The sequence below is a fragment of the Erithacus rubecula genome, assembly GCF_903797595.1.
Source record: "Erithacus rubecula genome assembly, chromosome: 10".
In the NCBI taxonomy this organism is placed as follows: Eukaryota; Metazoa; Chordata; class Aves; order Passeriformes; family Muscicapidae; genus Erithacus; species Erithacus rubecula.
In genome coordinates, this window is record NC_136662.1 from 12501673 (window position 1) to 12521096 (window position 19424).

A 19424-nucleotide genomic window follows, 5' to 3' on the forward strand; every position below is an offset into this window, starting at 1 on the left:
AAGTTGCTTGTATTTCAACAGCACCTAGTTTTATGTGTTATACAGTAGTGCTTAAGAGACCTCATTGGGATCCAGGTGTCTGTCACCTATTCAATATTACTGTTGCACACTGCACATAAGTGGTGGAAGTGAAGGACTGGTAGGCATAGCTGAAAGAAGCTTTATCAAGGAACTTGGACAGGAAATATGGACTACAACACTGGATGCAAATCTGACAGACATCATGGGTACTTAGACAACTGAAGTCTGTTGAGCAGGCCAGTGAGAATAAAGCTCATCTGGGAATGTTTTCATTCATCCCCCTCTGTCACTCTTGAGTTTGGCATAGATGTATCCACTGTGAGAACTGGTCCATAACTTCTGTAGCTCACCAGAGTTGAGAAAGGAAATAGAGGATAGCAAGCGAGATTTCAGAACAAGTCAGACACAGCTCCACTAGAAGAATCCAAAATCTCCTGTTTCACACTTCAGTGCCAACAAATGGTTCATTTTAATTTGATCTGAAATTATTACTAATTTTTTCCCCCACTGGTTGGACTGTTTATTTGCAAGATTCAATCATATTAGGGGTGGGAAAATGCTTTTCCCTGAAAGTTCTCTCAGATTCTGTGTTTGGTTCATTCCTTTTACTTGCATTTGTTCTTTCTCTCTGTGTTGTGGGTGCTTTCCCATGAATAAGGAAGTTTTTCAAAATGAACCCATTTTAAAATTCCATGTTGGATATCTATGATGGTTAGACAGTTGCATATTTGAATGAGGAAGTTTCCCGAAATGAACCCACATTAAAAATCCATATTGAATATCCAGGGTAGTTAGACAGTTGCATATTTTGAATATTTTGCTTTGTTTTGTATAAAAAACTCTTATCCAACTCCCCATTTTACAACGTTCTCCCAAAGGAATGGAAAACTTTCTTTAGGAACATCATTTAGTTTGGATAAAAAACTCATAAACTTCTAGCATTGAGGAAAAATGAAGAGGGAGTGTTCCTAGTAGATGTTATATCCATGTGAGAGCCACGCACCGGTGGCAGCTGTGGTTTAGACAGCTCTTCCCCAGCTGTGCTTTAGCCGGCTTTTCCCCCAGCTCTGCTTTAGCCGGCTTTTCCCCCAGCTCTGCTTTAGCTGGCTCTTCCCCAGCTGTGCTTTAGCCACCTGTTCACCAGCTGTGCTTTAGCCGGCTGTTCACCAGCTGTGCTTTAGCCGGCTTTTCCCCCAGCTGTGCTTTAGCCGGCTGTTCCCCCAGCTGTGCTTTAGCCGGCTTTTTCCCCAGCTCTGCTTTAGCCACCTGTTCACCAGCTGTGCTTTAGCCAGCTGTTCCCCCAGCTGTGGTTTAGCTGGCTGTTCCCCAGCTGTGGTTTAGCTGGATGTTCCTCCAGCTGTGGTTTAGCTGGCTCTTCACCCATTGTGCTTTAGCCTGCTGTTCCCCAGCTGTGGTTTATCCAGCTGTTCCCCAGCTGTGGTTTGGCCAGCTGTTCCCCAGCTGTGGTTTATCCAGCTGTTCCCCAGCTGTGCTTTAGCCAGCTGTTCCCCCAGCTGTGGTTTATCCAGCTGTTCCCCAGCTGTGGTTTAGCCAGCTGTTCCCCAGCTGTGGTTTATCCAGCTCCTCCCCAGCTGTGCTTTAGCCAGCTGTTCCCCCAGCTGTGGTTTATCCAGCTGTTCCCCAGCTGTGGTTTAGCCAGCTGTTCCCCAGCTGTGGTTTAGCCAGCTGTTCCCCAGCTGTGGTTTATCCAGCTCTTCCGCCGGCGGGGCCAGGCAGAGGCAGCTGCCCTGGGGTTTGCAGGATGTGCACGCACAGTCCAGGGGGGCTCCAGGGCACAGAGAGCATCCCCGTGTAGCGGCCAGGCACCTGCATGTCTCAAGAGCGCTTTAAAGAGAACTAAATGAGTTTATTGTATTTAATGTTTCAGCATAAAACCCTATAGTATGTTCATGAATTGATTAACTGATTTTATGGACAGCCTCCCTTCAGTCTGGATTCTCTAACTGGTTTTCATGCTGATTCTTTGCAGACAAAGAAACACATGGAGAATCATATTCTTGCAACCACAGATCAATTCAGGTATTTTGGCAGGCAGAATGAAGAAATTCAAAGCTGGAGTAGAAGAAAGAGCTAAAAATTAATGGACCACTTTCTTTGAAGTATGAAAGCCAGCAGTTAATGTTACTCCATGAGGCTGATAGTAATCCAGCAAGTTTTTTTCCCAGATACTGAATTTGATGCATGTGTATCTTCTTAAAATGCTCTTTCTGTTTCTTCTGTTGAAAGAAAAGGGAAAGAAGTCATGCTTATAATGTTTGAGTTTAAAACTTTCTTAATAATATTAGTAATATTTAAAGGGGCAGTTGAATGCCAAATTGACTTCTTAATAAACAGACATCCAGTATCTTAGTTTTGCTTAGACTCCTGAATTCATGCAAGTATCAGTTACCATCTCTAACTCTGACTTTTTCACAAGGGAGGATGCTTTTATATGTGGTGCTACCAGATAATATTGAGTCACTGAGCAGAATGAAATGTTTAGAATTAGAACTCCAGAAAGTAAGCATGAAATTTTATTACTTGGAAATTACTGTAGTTTCCATGGTGAAAAATGTAGAAGGATTGTAATACAGTTTGTAGCATCTATAAAATACATTATTTTGATGGATCATTTTGTACATTTTGAAATCAATGAAATACAAATGATTGGAACATGGTAACAAATATGAATGGGGGAAAGACTTGAGACCTTTACTGCTTGAAAAAAGGGAGTACTCAGACTTTCATGCTCTGTGTTCTGGAAATTATTAGTAGCTGAAATGAAAAATCTTAATTTTCCTATAAATTATATGGTGACATACTTGCAAAAGTAGTATCTTTTCTTTCTCTTCAAACCTGGATGTGTATTGTAAAAGCAGTTGCTTTCCACAATTTTTATTGACTTATATTTTTATACATTTTTTTGGAACCAATTTTGAAATAAGATACATAATGCCACAGTAATTCTCTCTGTTGTACATATTTTCACAGGACTGCATGTTGCCAGTTAATTCTGATTATACTTTCAAAAATATCTAATGAGCAAAATGCAGTTGTAACAAATACCTGTTTTATGCTTTTGGAGGAAATACATATATTTGAGGAAAGGAAGAGACGTTCTTACAGGCTTTAGACCTGATTCAAGCACTTTAGTATAATAGTACTGATAAGCACTTTTTTGTTATGTTCCTCCTGATTTGCTGGAGAACAGGAAATGTAAACAAAGTTCAGTAATCCCCCCAATGTAAGTTCAATGTTAGGCCTTGTTAGATTCCTACCTCTTGTTTTTATGTTGGTAGGACAACATATACAAAGGAAATACATATTTCACTAAGGCTGTTTGATCTGAATATCAGGTTTATTTTGAATTGATGTTTGCTTTTTGAAATTTGTCTGCTTTGCTGTCTTTGCCTAGAGTACCTATAGTGCCAAGGCTACTCCACCAGCTGAGGATATCTCTATTGCAGCAGTTAATGAATGTTTAATGGATGGAATTACTTTTTCACAATACACTTACCTTAGTGACCTATTGTGGACCTCCAAGTAAAAAGTACTGTCCTAGTCTAATATTTCAAGAAGATCATCTGCAAACTCTGGCTGATGGTGACCATGCCATAGGAGCCAGCAGGAAGTCTGTTATGCTTTGTTTGTGTATAGTTGGTGAACCATTAGCAGTTACCAAAAATAGTACATGTACATATACAGTTAAAAAGAAGCTAAAACTTTTTCTGGGAAGAAACAATGTAAGAGTAGAAATTATGACACAAGAAGGGTAAAGCTATATACTCATGCAGCCATGTATTGTTTGGTGGCTTTAATATAGAGAAGTGGCTGTGTGGAATAACAAACTGTTGTACCTCTGAACTTAGCACTGAATAGAGAATCCTCAAAACCAAAAAAATGAGACCATGAATAAATGAATAAGCAATGAGGTGTCAGCTGAAATGAAGCAATGGAAAGCTAGGAAGAGAGAAAAAAATGAAGAGGAGTTGATGCTGAAAAACAAGGTTCCAAAGAAAATCAGGCTCTGTCAGATTTGTACGAGCAATAATCCCTAGTTCTCATTAGCTCCATGTACAGTGCATGTTGACAGAGACCTCTGGTCCTACATTAATTTAGTAAGCCCTAATTTATTCTTCCCAAGTTATTTCCTTAAGTTACTAATTTATTCTTCCCACAAGATGTGCCAGTGGAGACAGAGAAGGGAGGGAGCAATGTCTAGGAGCAGTCATGTAACAAAGGCACAAAATGCAACCAAGGGTTCTAAAAGTTTACTGAAATGCATTTCTCGTACTATGCAATGATCAGATCAAGAGTCATTATTCCTCCTAGGAGTTCTATAGATCACCAAAGAACATGATTTTCAAAGTTCATTATTTATATGTGATACTAATATTATGGAGATAGTAAATGTACTTAATTCTTTTTATGCAGCTCAAGTGACATTGAGGAGAAACCGTGCAATTTTCCAGCTGTACTGACACCATTAGGGAGCTTGTTCTGGATCACAGGTAAGTCAGATAAATATTTTGGCTTTGCATATTTGGGTACAGAGCCTGTGGTCAGCAGTTGGTGTTTGGCATGCAACTGCCTACTTTATCCATTTTTACGCACCAACTAATTTCCTTGATGTAGGGATTTGGGGATGGTGAAATAATTTCATAAATTATAAGCAAAAAATAATCTGTTTCATCTACTTCATGCTGGATAGTCACTGCATAAAACCTGTCAAAACCATATTGCTTTGGCTTCATCCCTGCTGCAGTTCCATTGATTACAGTGGAGTTAAATCAAAGGAGAATCTGTCTGTTCAATTTAAATCTAATGATTGGTTAAAAAGTTGGGGGGGGAGAGCCCTGTCTAAATCCAGGGCTGTTTTATCCTTGTGTCAGCATTTAATTCCATTTGCATATAAGCCTATTTCCCTTCTCTAAATTTAATTTGTTAGAGCTTGGCCCTCAGCAACAACAGCAACAACAAAGTAATTGCATGCACTATTGGGCAATGGTGCCAATACAGCATGTGCTATAAAAATGTCTCATACAAATTTATAAAATGTAGGCATTAGTGACACTCTGCCTGGTAACAAGTATCTGGATACCTGAAAAAAAAACAACAAGCTTGAGCTTCATGGACATGTGACATCTAATAATACACATATGAGGAAGCCTTTTTTAAATATCAACTGTTAATTGTGGCCATTTCACCAGAGGAAATAAGATGACCAATGGGTACATTCTAGAGTTTCAGAGTGATGAGATAAAACTGGTTGAGGCTTAGTTGTCAGGCTGCACTAGATATCATCTGACTTTGCACAAGGTACTTCTGCAGTGTGACTTAACAACCTTGTTTTAAACTGGGGAGGAGTGCTTGGCATTGCCACAATATACCTTGTTTGTTGAGCTGCTACAATCTGCTGCAGTAGTATGTTCTCATGTCACCTAGCCTCAAAACACATGGCTTGATCTTCACTGAGACCTTTCACCTGGGCCATTTTTTAATAAAAGGACTCTTCTTGTTGAACTTGACCTGATCAGCAGTCATTTAAATTCAGCTGTTCTTCCAAAGATTGTGGTACCTGCCTTAAGTTGATAGAATCCTTTATTCTCCTTTTCCCTATCCTAAATATTTGATTGCACGCAAAGGGGAAACCTGAAATCAAAACATCTTGTAGGATTTGAGTTTTTCTTTCTGATTTAAACCCCAGCTTTTTCATCATATATTCTGATGCATTAAAAGTAATCACGGTCATAGATTCTTATATCTTGTCAATTTTGCACAACTTCATGATCTGTTGAAAGAAGTCACTTCAGTTTCACCATTCGTGGACAGAAAACAGTGATGCCAAGGGGCAAATATATTGATCTGGGACACTGTGCAACTTTATGCAAATAAAGCCTCACAAAGAAGCCAGGTTTTCTGAATTAGGGCACCATGATGTGGGACTAATTTACAGAGAGTGGAGAATAAACACACATCTTTCCCTTTCTGGTTTCTGTATTTAGATAAATCAGGTAATTTCCTAATGTGTCAGGTCTTTTTAATACAAGCTCTTTCTCATGCGGCCAGGAAAGCCCACTCATACCTCTGTTACTTGCTCCCATTACCTCTTAGTGCACTTGCAGCCTATCCTCAGTAGGATTAGAAGGCACTCAGGACCTTTGAGGAGGCACTTACCACTTTACAGGATTAGGATAAGCCTGCCTTTGATGTTTTTGTGATCATATCCATCTGTCATAACTGAATATAGCGAAGTAGGCTTTATTTTTATTTAATGTTCTAATTATGTTTAAAAGGTCAAATATAAAAATATTTTTTCTCCGTTTGCTTGCTTTTCTTTAAAAAATCAATGAGGATGCTAACGTATGCTAACATATGCTAACGTTTGAAAAGTAAAAAACCTCCATGGTTAGAATCAGCAAATAAAGATGTGGTTTCACCTGATTTTGAGGTTTCACAATTGTACCCTATGTCACACTCCTTCCTCTTCTTCCATCCATATATTCATTACAAATGTCAGATAAGGCTAATCCTTCATGTGACATTACTGCAGATGGTTACATTGGGGACTTAAACCAGATGCTGATGGTCGGGATAATCTGGATAAAAGCTGGTAACCTAAAACAAATCCATTTTGTGTATTACTCATGCTAACAGTTAAGATATATATAAAATCTTTATTACCCTTTAACACTTTACATAACTCTTTTGCTTTCCTCTTTTTGTACTTTCGGAATTTTTATTTTAGAGAAGATTTTTCTTCATCTTCCACTGTCCTTCTACCTCAGTTAAATCATGCATGTATGTATGTAATTAGATTTAGGGAGTGGAGTGAGACTTTATAGGTAAGAATGAACATTACATTTATCTTTTGTTTTAAAATTCCCATTGGGTTGAAAATTGGCACTGGAAAGTAACTTTAATTTACTTTCATAAAGAGAGGTTTAATGAAAACATTAGCAGTAAAAAAGTAACTCCCTTCTGTACTTTTGAGGAGTCTTTGAAATTCAGTGTTTAGGATGGGAGCTGATAGGGATATCTTCTGATGAGTGACTCAGACCCCTGACTAGACTTGAGTGTTTGGAACCCATTTTGCTGTCTGTTTAAGAATATCTTATCTTAGATGAGATTTACTCTGAATGTTATGTGTATGATTATTCTTACATTTAATAATGAAGTTTGTGTTCTGAACTGAGGGATTCACAAAGACTTGTTAGTCTAGGAAGAACTCTTGTGTGTATGTTAAGCAGCTAATATTTACATGGGAAATTCTGTGACATAAACATGCTGGATCTTTCCTTGCCCACCTATGACTGTCACTGAATGCTGCCCATGGCTAGAGGAATTGGGGAGGAAGATACTAGGTTATTGTTTGTAGGTTAGTATAATGCTATTTGGGCTCTCTCAGCTGTATTATTTTTTACTTATTACTAGGTTTTGTTTCTAAGCTGGCCACTAGTCTGGAAGTATAGGAAAGTAAGTTTACCAAGTGCCTGAGCTGTGCAATTATTGTGTAGTTTTTCATCTGTTGCTTAGCACACTTGAGATTTAGATTAGGGTAAACAACTTGAGCAGGTCCCCATACAGTAAATGATCTCAGGTCTAATCTGATCTCCCTTTAATCCAGTGAGCTATGAGGGCAGTGGTCTGGAGCATGGCTCATGGAGCATGGTTTCTGTGATTTGCTTCTAAGCTTATTTTGCCCCTAGTGCGCACTACAGGAACAGGTAAAGACGTCAAGGTCCCTGTTCAGCCAAACCTCGTGTAGTACTGAGTTTGAATACTGGGATTTAATACAGCCTTCTGTTGCCAGTCAAAGCTCTCAGCTGGACTATTCTCATAGCCTTTAGCAGCATATCCAGTAGCTAGCAATTACCTCTCAGAGTCCTTACTGTTTCACTATTCTAAAAGTGTATAGATCACACCATTGACTCAAATCAACACAGTTCTACTGAAATCAACAGATGACTTCTACCAGTGGAGAGCCTTGATCCTTCCCTTCGTGTATGGAGTGTGAAGCAGTGAAATATACTGCTCAGTGGGAGTCAAATATTTCTCAACAAGTTGCTCAAATTGTTTAGAAGAGTAGTCTGTCAGTAAGGCTTAGAGCATACTGCAAGGATATATGGTGCAAACCTTCTGCATCAAAGGAGATAAGTAAAGACTTATTGTCCAGATATTTTCTGTTAATATACTGTTATCAAATACCATCATAATTGTTGTTCATTTTGAGATCATAAACCTTTATAGTGGAAGAGAAGGTAAATACTTTGGTCTGAAAGGTTAATCAGAGAAAGACAAATTATTGCAGAAGATGTGGAAAGGTGAAAAAGGTGAGTGATTACATGAACTATTGCAAGGAACCAAACTACATTTATGTGTTTTGTGGCAAATGCAGTCTTGGTGGGGTGATACACATTACACTGAATATCACAATTAATAGTGATAATATTATTTTAGTGCTTGTGGTAGTCAAAGACTGGAAGCAATAACTGGATCTAATTGATAGCAACGTTTGACTAACTTTTGGCAATTACTTTTTGAAGTGTAAATTTTAAAATTGTGACTTTAAACAGCAGCAGGTCCTTGATGATTTTTTGGAGGCTTGCTGAAAGTATGAAAATGAAGCTCTATTACTGACAATATAGATGAGGTTGAAAGACCTGTGCGTGGGGCAGATATTTTGCTACCATCTGTTCCATCTTAGAGGAAATGCCCAATTCAGCAGAGCTATTTCTTTGCATAATGTAGGCCTGGAAATGCCATTTCAGCACTATAAAGTCTGATTCATCAAGAATGAAACGTCACTTTCAGGAATTCTGTTTAGTGGAGTGTGTATGTGTGGAAATGATGTCCTGGTATAGAGAGGGTCCTGGGTTATGGGTATTTTATGATCCACATATCTCTAATTCATCTTTTGCTTTTGAAACATAACACATGTTCTAGCTGCACTGATACGGGTTCCTGCTTATTATAGTTAATGGATTATTCATCCTCTTTGTCCTTGACATAATCCTGAGTATGTGCATAAAACTCAGATCATGTTGCCCATAAAAACCAATCAGCCCAGAGTTCTTCTGCAAGGTGTTGAACATTCACCCAGAGCAGATGGTAAAGATAATGTTTAATAAAGAGTTAGAGGATTAGTTGGAACAAAAATAAACTAAGAGAAAGGGATAATTTAATTTAATATGAAAGTCCATGACATTTCATGTACCCAAGGACTGATTAAAATTATGCCAAAAGCTGCTCTTTTTGGCCAGTTTGTCCTAATACTGACCCTGCTTGTGTTGTCAGCTGCTGTATCTGCATGTGTTATTTTACCACTTTCTGAATAACTCAAAAGAAAGCTCTTTTGATTCTCCTGTGGCTGGCAAAAGTAATTCTTAATTAAATAGGAAGAGGAGAGATGATAGTATTCTGGTAAATGCGATGAATATATTTAAACAATTGATACCTCAGCTGAGGTTTAGAGGAAAAGTTTTATAGGTAATTTTAAACATAAATAAATTTTAGATGGTAGTTTTCATAATATGTGGAGTTCAGCTATGGTTTACCTTGAATATTTAGATGCTGAATGGAAAACAGGGCAGGGGATAGTCCATAAATGATTTTCAGTCTTGTTTTAGGAAAATTTATTTTTGTTATCAAAAATGTAGTGTAACATGTAGGGGTAACCAAACCTATACATTTTGCATATTGCATAACATTTGTAATGAATGTCCAGCTGTTCTTTAATAGGGCTTAATAATAGAAATTGAATAGAACAAATCAGAAGCAAATATTTTACAGTTAGGGTATTTCTGGGCCCATGGTTATCTGCTATGAATTTAAGATTTATAGATCAGAATCTCTGACAAAGTATGTCATGTATGGATGCTGCAGAAGCAAGTAAGTGGAATTTAGTGTAAATGCAGTGTTCTTTGTTCTGAACACAAAATTTAAATTATTTGAAGCTGTTCTCATAAATAAACACATGTTCTTTTAAGAAGACATTTTAGAATGGTTGATGGGAGACAGAAGACAACTATTTCTTTTAATTGTAATGGCACAAGAGCAAAACAGGATCAAAATCCAAGCTATTAACTTACTTTCCTGAGACTCAGTGATCACTGAAGCATGAAAGCAGATGTGAGCATCTCTGGACTCACTCCAGCTGAAGCTTAAAGTTCTGATCAGTCTTTAATGTTAGAGATCTGTTAGCTGCTTCTGTAATGCAGGAAGACAAAAGTATTCTAGAATCAACATAACGGCTTTTGCACTGAAGTGGGCCAAAGCCGAAACCTTTGAAAGCTTCTTGATATTTGCTGGCTTGAGTAATATTACTACCTACTACTTCCAGAATTCAGCTAAAATCTTCTCAAAATCTGCTCTGCATTTTCTAGCCATTTCCTCTGCTGAAGACAGTGTTTGGCTTTCTAAAAGAAGGACCCTAAAATAGTTATCTGCTGCCGATTATTCCTAACTTAACTTATGCTCCTGTTATTTCTCTAATTAGTTACTTTTGAAAATGTTCCATTGGGCACTTCAAACAGCTGAGTATATTTAAAATAGTCTGAATTAGCATGAAAATAGCAAGACACAGTTAAGAATGAATTGAAAATTAATGAAACCTTATTTTCACTGACAGTAATTGTAAATATTTTATTACAAGATGCAGGTTTAGCTGACTAATGATTGTGAAATACATTACTATAAAACTTATTTCCAAATTTCCTTCAGTCTCTAAATACTCATCCATACTTCATTGTAGCCATCTTTGAAATCTCAGTGGCAAGAATAAAGCTCAAGAAGTCTGTCAGCTGATACAGTATCAGCATCAGATAGTGCAGCTCAGCAAGAAGAGAGGGTCATATCACACAGCTGAGATGAGACATAGATAAGTCTCTAAAGTCTCTAAGTCTCTAAAGCAAGTTATGGCTTTATCTCATCTTAACCTTGAACCAGATGCCCTTTCCAAAGCCCTCCCTTCCCCCTCATTCCCCCATGTTTGTAGTGCATTGCAGCTGTGCTGTAACAAACAGCTAGAATTAACAACATTTTAGATGGGCAAAAGGCAGCCTTAAAAAGGATATTTTTTATTCAAAACGTGTAATAGAAATTAATTGATTGACCAGCTGAATTTTGAAATAAAACAAGCGAGTCAGGTATAAAAGGACTTCTTCTGTTTAGCACTTCATGTTAGTAGAAAATGATAGCAATGAAATCTATCGTGAAACAAAATATTTTAACTTATTCATATTTTTAATTTAAATAATATTCCCACCACAATAAACCCCAGAAATTATGGTCATTGAGAAGTGGGTAGGCCTTCTAATTCTTTCCCAGATGGTGAATGATTAATGTACAAGTAATTTCTCCAACACTTGGAATGTTGTTCACCTTGTGAGTCCCTTCAGTTACTCACTATGCAGCCTGCCAATTAGTGTGTTAATATCATTCTCAGATAATGCTTTCCCCCCCCATCTGTATCTTTTTGTCTCGGCAGGGAAATGTCAGAAAATAAACATTGTTTTGATTTCTTCCCCTTTGTTTTTCTCAACTGCTGCCTTTTCAAAAGTTTTCAGAAATCAAATGTGTGTGGCTGCTTTTTAATTCCCATTTGAACTGCAGTGGTTTCCTAGTTTCATTCTCCATCTCTAATATCTCCTTTAATGGGGCCTCTGTGCTTCTTTTCTCACAAGGTGAATGCTTTCTTTGTTTTTCTGTCTGAATTATACATTTGTACTTCATTAAGAGAAATTTGGGTTTTGGTAACTTTGGGATAAGTGAGATCCTACCACTAAGGATACCACATTTTGGGTGCATTTCTTGTATGCGTAGTTATTGCTCTTGACTTAGATTAATAAAAACATTTTTTTTTCCTCCAAGGGCTCTTATATTCAAATAAATAAAGGAAGTTTAAAGTTATGCTGGAATAGCATGAGACAGTGATTTTTTAACAGAAAACCCACAAATTATTCCTTGGCCTAATATAAGTCTCTCTGGAACCCACCCTTGTGAAGATAATAGCTGGGAGGGTATGTGCTTTTCTCTAGCAATAGTTTTATTGGCAAATGGAATGTTTTGCTTCCATGTTACATCAGTGGGTTTTAATAAACAGATATTGTGCTGCTACAAGAAACTGTCTAAAGATATTTCACAAGCTGCTTTTTCCAACAGGAAAGAAAGCCAGTAGCAGCCAAAGTCACTGCTTGTTGTTACAAATATTTTCAATTTTTTTCTCATTTTAGATTAGGGCGTCTTCAGAATGACGTAGTATACCACATATGTCCAAAACAAAGCTGAATTTTCTCTGCCTCTCCAACCTCTGAAGTCCCTGCTAAAGATTTACTGTAACTGTATTAGCAGACCTGATGTAAGTTCATATCCGAGACAGATCTCAGTCTATAGCTGCAGTTCTATATCCTAAAGTGTAACCACAACTTAGTTCCTGCTGTTAGATTATTGCTGCACCTGTGACTTCTTCAATTAGCCCCAGCTGGACTAGCTGGGACCTCGCAGCTGCCAGTGGGGAGCAGCAGTGTGCTCCAGGAACTCTCCAGTGTCTCCATCCCGTGCTTTTGAATGGAAAAACAGCACCGAGGCAGGAGAAGGACAGTGGCAAACTCAGGTTCTTTTTCCTCTCGTAGGAAATAACCCTTACTCAGTTTAAGCTGAATCAGAGCTATAGTCTAGCACCATTTCCAGATAAATGCTTAAATTTCTGCATACTGCAGAAATATAATTGACATCCTTCTTAATTTGGAAGATCTCCCAGCCACCTGAAGTAAGTAAGCTATCATTTTTCACCACTTGTGCCCTCTACTTTCTCCAGGTATGCAAAAAAAAAAAAAAAAAAAAAAAAAAAAAAAAAAAAAAAAAAAAAAAACCAAACAAAAAAAAAAACCAAAAAAAAAGCGAACAAAAAAACCCTTGGAAAATCCAATTATAAAAAGGGATTTCAAAGGATTGGTGTTTTTTCCATCCAGTAAATAATAGTTTATTTTTAAAAAAAGTATATGCTTATCCTTAGATATCCTAGATATCGTTTTCTGGAAAACCCTGTAAAAGAGGAATGAATTACATGCTTTAAGGATGACCTTCATTAGTGTAATTAGAGAAGCAGTACTGTTTTCTGCTTTCTTCTGAGACAGCACCAAACTTGGCTTGGCTTGTCTGTGCAAGTCACACTCTGCTGGCTGCTACTTCGGCCAGTGAGAACTTGGAGAAGCTAGACACAGAAAAGATTGGATCCCCACAGTTTCTAGTAACATCATGTTTTTCAACTTCCTTTCTTAAAGAAAATATAGGAATCCCTCCAGGTTTTCAGTGAAGAGTGGTAAGATACAAAATATATTCATATTCCCCAGAGGTTAAATTAGTGGGTAGGAAGAGTTATCTGATGCCTTGCTTGCTTGTAATTGCCAATTAAAGAAAATTAAAGGAAATGTTTTGTTTTAAACAATTCTATCCCCTTTTGCATGTGGGCAGATGTATACATATGAATATCAAACTTATAATATTTCCAATGCATATAAATTCAAGTAAAATACTTTTAATCTTTAGCAGATAAGTTTTTACTGGAGACCTAGTTTCCTTCTATTTCCTCAGCTGTGCTCTTGTTGGTATAATGGAGCTGTTTATGACATTAGGTGTGGTGGATTTGATTTTGCTTCAGGTTGACATTTCATGGCTAAGTGTCACTAAGTGTGAAAAATTGCATCCTCAACAAAGCCTTGCTTGGTGGAGCTCTTGGAGACAACAATAACACCTTCTCATGCTAATTGGAGCCTGTATGATGTCTGAGTGGTTGCTTCACTGTTCTTTTTGAGTCTTTGACACTTACCCTGTTGTCATCAGATGCTAAAGATAAGATGGAAGAGCAAAGAATGTTGAAAAGGGAAAACCAAAAAGGCTACATACTGGTTTTGTGTACATTTAAGTGGCATTATTTAAGCAGGTCAGTTCTCTTGCAAATCAAGTGAAAATGAAGTGAATGGAGGATAGCTGGAAAAGGTATATCTGTCATTACTAATCTGGACTAGGATTTCTTTCTATTGAAGTACAAGAAGTCTTATGAATAGGGGATAGTTTTCATTAATTTCAATGTTTTCAAAATATATATTTTCATACACATAAATGTCTAATTGTCAAACATGATGGAAGTTTGTAGAGATTGATTACCTTGTGAATCAACAACAATGAGGCCTTTTCTTTATGAAACTGAGAGCCTTGGATTACAATTCAGAGGAAATGAGGGCAAACTAATATATGGTGAGGTTTCTTAAGATCAAGAATGCAGTCCCTCTTTTACAGAAATATTGGTCTTACTGAGGCAAAATTTGGTCATACCAACACATGACATTGCCACAGAGAAAAGCTAAATTTAGATTGAATCATTTCTCAGTTAAACAGGGACCAACAGGGAATTTATAATAAAACAATTTACACTCACTTTGGAATATGACAATGGCAATTTTTCTTGTGCTGAAAACAAACCATTACTGATGTATGTTTGTGACCCAGCAGGAAGTTTTCTAATGCAGACTCTTTCCACATCTATCCAGTAGCAGATGTAATTTTTCTAAGTTGTGTAGCAGTATATAATACCATGTATTATTACTCTTGTCACATTTTCCTATCATGGTGAAAAATTCAGATTTGTTATGAATCCCCCAGAAGTGACATATGTCTCTCTGCCCTGAAATTTTAACTCCTAATGAATTAAAGGCTTAAATTCACTTGTCTGCTTTTAGGTTTCATTAAAAATATTTGTGGTGTAATCTCTGATTCTAAAAGATTTATCAGGTACCATTTTGACATATGTAATAGCAATTTTTCATTCACATGCTCTAATGTAAATCAGGAGGGGTTCCTTTGTTAATGCAGTAAATCAAGGTGGAAGAACTGACTTCCTTTTTGCAGGAAATTTTAGTTGCACTTGAAATGCCTGATACTGGAAATATAAATATTACCTGTGGCTTATTTTAGCTGTGTAACGAGGAAAGGTTGTCAGTATTCCTGATCTAAATCTGAGGTCTCAAATTTCTATTTTTGTCAGTATGGATACAACCAATCCCACACAAGATTGGTACAGTAGATCTTGTGGGCAGAATTGCATGTTAAGAGCAACTGAGCTCTCAGGGGATGTCAAGGATCACTTCAGGTACTCCCTGGCATTGGGCAGAGACGTTTCTAAGACTTCTTTGCTGAGTGAGATGGCACGGATACAGCTGATTCTGAACTAGAGAAACAGCTGCCCTTTATATGCTTGGGATCTTGAAGAGCTGCCCATCTAAAGGAATGCTTTGGTTGTTTGGTATTGGTGTGCACCGTTGATTTATGGGAGAAAAGTTAGCAGAGATTAATTGTAAAGTATTGATAATTGCACTGAAATTTCTGTGCAGGTCCAAGGGGAACACATTCTTCTGATTTCTAGATTATATATAGCAACATCTTGATGCTATTATGGTGATTACCACTTTGCAACTGGTATGTCTTAGCACAGGAACATAACATTTCTAATGAGATATAGCAATAATTTACCTGTCACAAAATGATCTTTTCCCTCAGAAGCGACAGTGTCTTACTGTTACAAATATGTCTCCACTGACTAAAGCACTAATGAATACAGGTCTAGCTTGATCATATTAGATAGTTATGCCATTTGATAAAGTGTAGAACTTGATCAGGATCACAGCTATTCATATAGTGCATGAATCCTAGTGCATGAATAGTTAAGGCAGTGAGGACAGCTTTTCTTTTTTATTCCTGGCACACAGAAGGTTTGAACTACTGAGGAAACAGCTGAAGTAAATGAAGAGATTTTTCAAAGGAGGCTTGAAGAGTTAAGCATTGCAGTCTTAATGTAAGTTTTTATAAGCAATTCCTTTTGGAATCTCTGTGCCATTGCTCCTGTAATGCTCAGTGTTGTACTTCCTCTTTAGGCTTTGAGCCCACAAATTTTTGTGGGATTAATTTTAAACATGTGGGTCTGTGGCCTTCAATATGCACATGTGTATGCATTTTCAGAAACAGAGCTGTAGGAGAGATTCCCACTTGTTTTGATGGGAATTCTGCCTGAATGCAGTCTGATCTCTTGTGTTAGTAAAGCCATTCTTTGACACTCCAATTGGACTGTTGGAACTAGGGAGAAGTTAATTCAGTGAGAGAAATGTGCATTGCAAAAAACCTGTTTTCTTACTGCTGAATTTCCTTAATGATGTAGATTTAAATTTGCTTCATAGCACATGGAGTAGCTGATACATAGTTTAACGTCACTATTATCTAAATTCTGTACATTATTTTGCTTCCTTTGAGTGTGATTGAAGAGAAGGTACAAATCTTCAAAATATACATTTTTTGTGTTGTGATATGCATCACTGTGAATTATTTTATAACCATTCTATCATTTTTAAAAGTACTGTAGAGAATGGTATTTCTTTGCTGTATTATGAGTTTTGGTCATTTTCTTACAAAATCAATGAGGATGACTTTGAGTGCTTGAATAGGGCACAGCTATTGACCAGATGTTTAGAACTGTGCATGTAATTGCTGGTCAAAACCTAATGATATTATGTGGCTCAAATTTCCAGAATTTGGAAGTCAGTTTTTAATAAATATTTTAAGATTAAGGCTACTATTTTAACATAATACCACACCTCCTGCATATTCATTTGCAGGATCTAATGGAGACCTGGGCTTCAAAGTGTTGTATTATTTTGTGGTAGTGCTGCACTTACTGGCATGGATCTAGATATTGCAGTATCTGAATAAAACTGGTTTTGAGGTGAAAGAGAATCTTAAGGTGCAAAATTTCATACATTTTGTGAATAGTGCACAAGTGAGAGCTTGTGAGCTACTGTTCAGGTTGTGAACTACTCAAGTAGAGGGCAGGGATTAAGATGGATAGTTATAGACTTCAAACATTTTGCAGCCAATGCACCAGAGTTCCACTGTGCACTTCACCTACAGAACTGGGTGTGATTTCACTGGAATCATCTTTCCCACAAGTTTTCTGTCTCAATGGAAAAAATTATCTGAGTGTGGATTTGAGCATGGGAGACACATGGTTGCTCCAGCTATAGCCTGTCTTTATTTACAGGGACTGGTTTGTATTATATTGCTTAAAAAAGCACTTTAATTTCAGAAAAAATTGAACTGGCTTTACCTCTATCAGTACTATCCCAATATGTTGCTTTTAAAAACTAGAAATGTTTAAGAATTTCTGAAAATTCATGTCACAGGTACTAGGTGTCACACTGGCTCTGTTCTGTAAGAGCAGAATGCAAAGTCAAGCATGCTAACCTGAGCCATGAAGTGACACCAAGTACTACTCTGTATGAAGGACTGGGGAACGAGCACAATGTGAGATATTTGAGGTGGTTGATAGGAAGTCCTCTTGGATAGCATTTACCTTTTCCCATGCATTTACATGCTAACATTAGATTGATGAGATTGAACAGAGTCTTGGACGGCTCATAAGTCCTTTCAGTATATAACAAAATACTGTAGTATTGTATATCTCCATCTGTTTTAGTACTGGTTTCCTACAGGAAACTTAACTCAGGCCAGGTTACACCTGGTAATTTCTGGACAGTACTAAAGTAGAATAGATTCAAACTTGTACTATGGAAGTAAAAAATCCTATTTATCTGTGCCTTGACCCTACATCAGCAGACTTTATCCAGAATTAATATTTTTTGCTAAAGGCATTAAAATCACTTGAATAATTCTGATATAAAGTATGTTTGGATCATCGTATTCTAACACCTCATCAGCCAGAGTAATGTGATGAAAAATGTAACTAGTCACTTTGTCTGGGAAGATTAGGACAGTACTTCTTTAAAGTGATTGGAAAATCTCTGATATGTGTGAGAAAAAGAAAACCTATTCCATTTTTACTGAAGCATGCAGAGAATCTTTAAACTGCTAAAATGGTCCATTATTAATATTAAGCAAATATGTACAAAAAACCACACAGAAGGTATGTAATATAAAGTGGATGCAAAATATTTCTTCAGTAGTATTACTTGAGTATTTTCTGTTACAAGACCATATTTGTATTCGTTTTGTAGGCAAACCATTTTCTTTTGAAAAAAAAAACCACTCATACTTGACATAATTTCTGCTACAATGGAATAAATGTGCCTTTAAAATGCTACATGGAAATAATTTCTTTACAGCCCCCCAAAGGGTGAACTTAGATAGCTGAAGAAACTGAGGAAGAAAATTAAATGTGAAAGTGTATCACTGACCCAATGTTCTCCATATTTGGGTACTTAGTCTTTTGGTTCTGATATTGCAAAAGCATAAATGTCAGAGTTAATTAGTAAAATAGGTGCAGCAGAATTTTACATCTGTAAAAGCTGATATAAATTAGTATTTTAATGATGTAATGATGTATACTAAGGCTTCTGTGAGTTTGAAAATGCCTATTGAAATAGCTATTGACAAGTTCTTTTATGTACTCAGTGTACTACCTGCTCAGCAGTATACTGTCATTTTAGAGTAATTGCCCAGCAAACTTTTAAAATGCTGTCACAAAAAATTGCTAAAACAGAGGTAGCTCTTTAATTTGTCTGTCACTTTTTCTATCACTCCTACTGCACTTTAAGTTGAGTGCAAGTTTAGCTGTCACATTTGAAGTTCTTCCACATATTTTTACAGATTGGGTTGAGGCCGTGTTGCCTATTTGTCCTACAGTGTTAAGGAAAGTTTTAAATAAAAATATTTTGTTCACACTTCTTTTACTTGTACACTTTAATATAGAAGATTGGGAATTATTCCTCCTATAGTTGGGCAAACTATTTGGTATTTGTAAAACAGAATGAATTTCACTTGAGATGATGATTTGTCCAAACCCAGCTGTTCACAGGAGAACATGTGTGTGTGTGTATGTGATTATTTATATAGATATATAATACAACTGCTTAAGGCTGGTTAGTAGTTGATGTTCTGCGTTCTTCAAATGAAGATTTTCTATTCATAGAAGATAAAAATGCTACAGTAGGAAGTCTGAGAACAGCTTACCTCAGACTTCAAGTGGCCAGGATGCTTAGCTGGAATGTGAGAGAATGCTAAGGGAAAAACTAGAACATCCTGTGTGCGCTGTACTTTTATAGTGTTCACTGATTTATTCAGATAGGAAACAGTAAAGCATCTGGAAGCTTTGACTTTTCATAACATGGGAAAACTTTTCTTCGCAGTTCTAGATCCAGGAAGTTTCTTGTGCATTAGCTATTTTTGTTGATGCTAGAGGCAAAAAATCAAAAGACATAATCCATTTTTTTTAAAATCTTTTCTAAAAGATTTTATTTTCTGTTTTTTTTTTTTTTTTTTTTTTTTTTTTTTGGTAAGACCCTTCCAAGCAATAAGATTCCATGTTATCTCCCAGGGCAGAGTAGAGGTAGAAGGAAGCT

The 19424-nt window shown here is 36.9% G+C and overlaps 1 long non-coding RNA gene across 1 annotated transcript in view; it reads left to right on the forward strand.

The window, feature by feature from the left end:
• The window catches only part of LOC306805754, a 444702-nt gene that overhangs the window by 27703 nt on the left and 397575 nt on the right, over positions 1–19424 (forward strand). Inside the window, exon 2 of the long non-coding RNA XR_013775288.1 lies at positions 4456–4532. This is a non-coding gene — a long non-coding RNA (uncharacterized lncRNA). The remainder of the gene's footprint in view (positions 1–4455; positions 4533–19424) is intronic.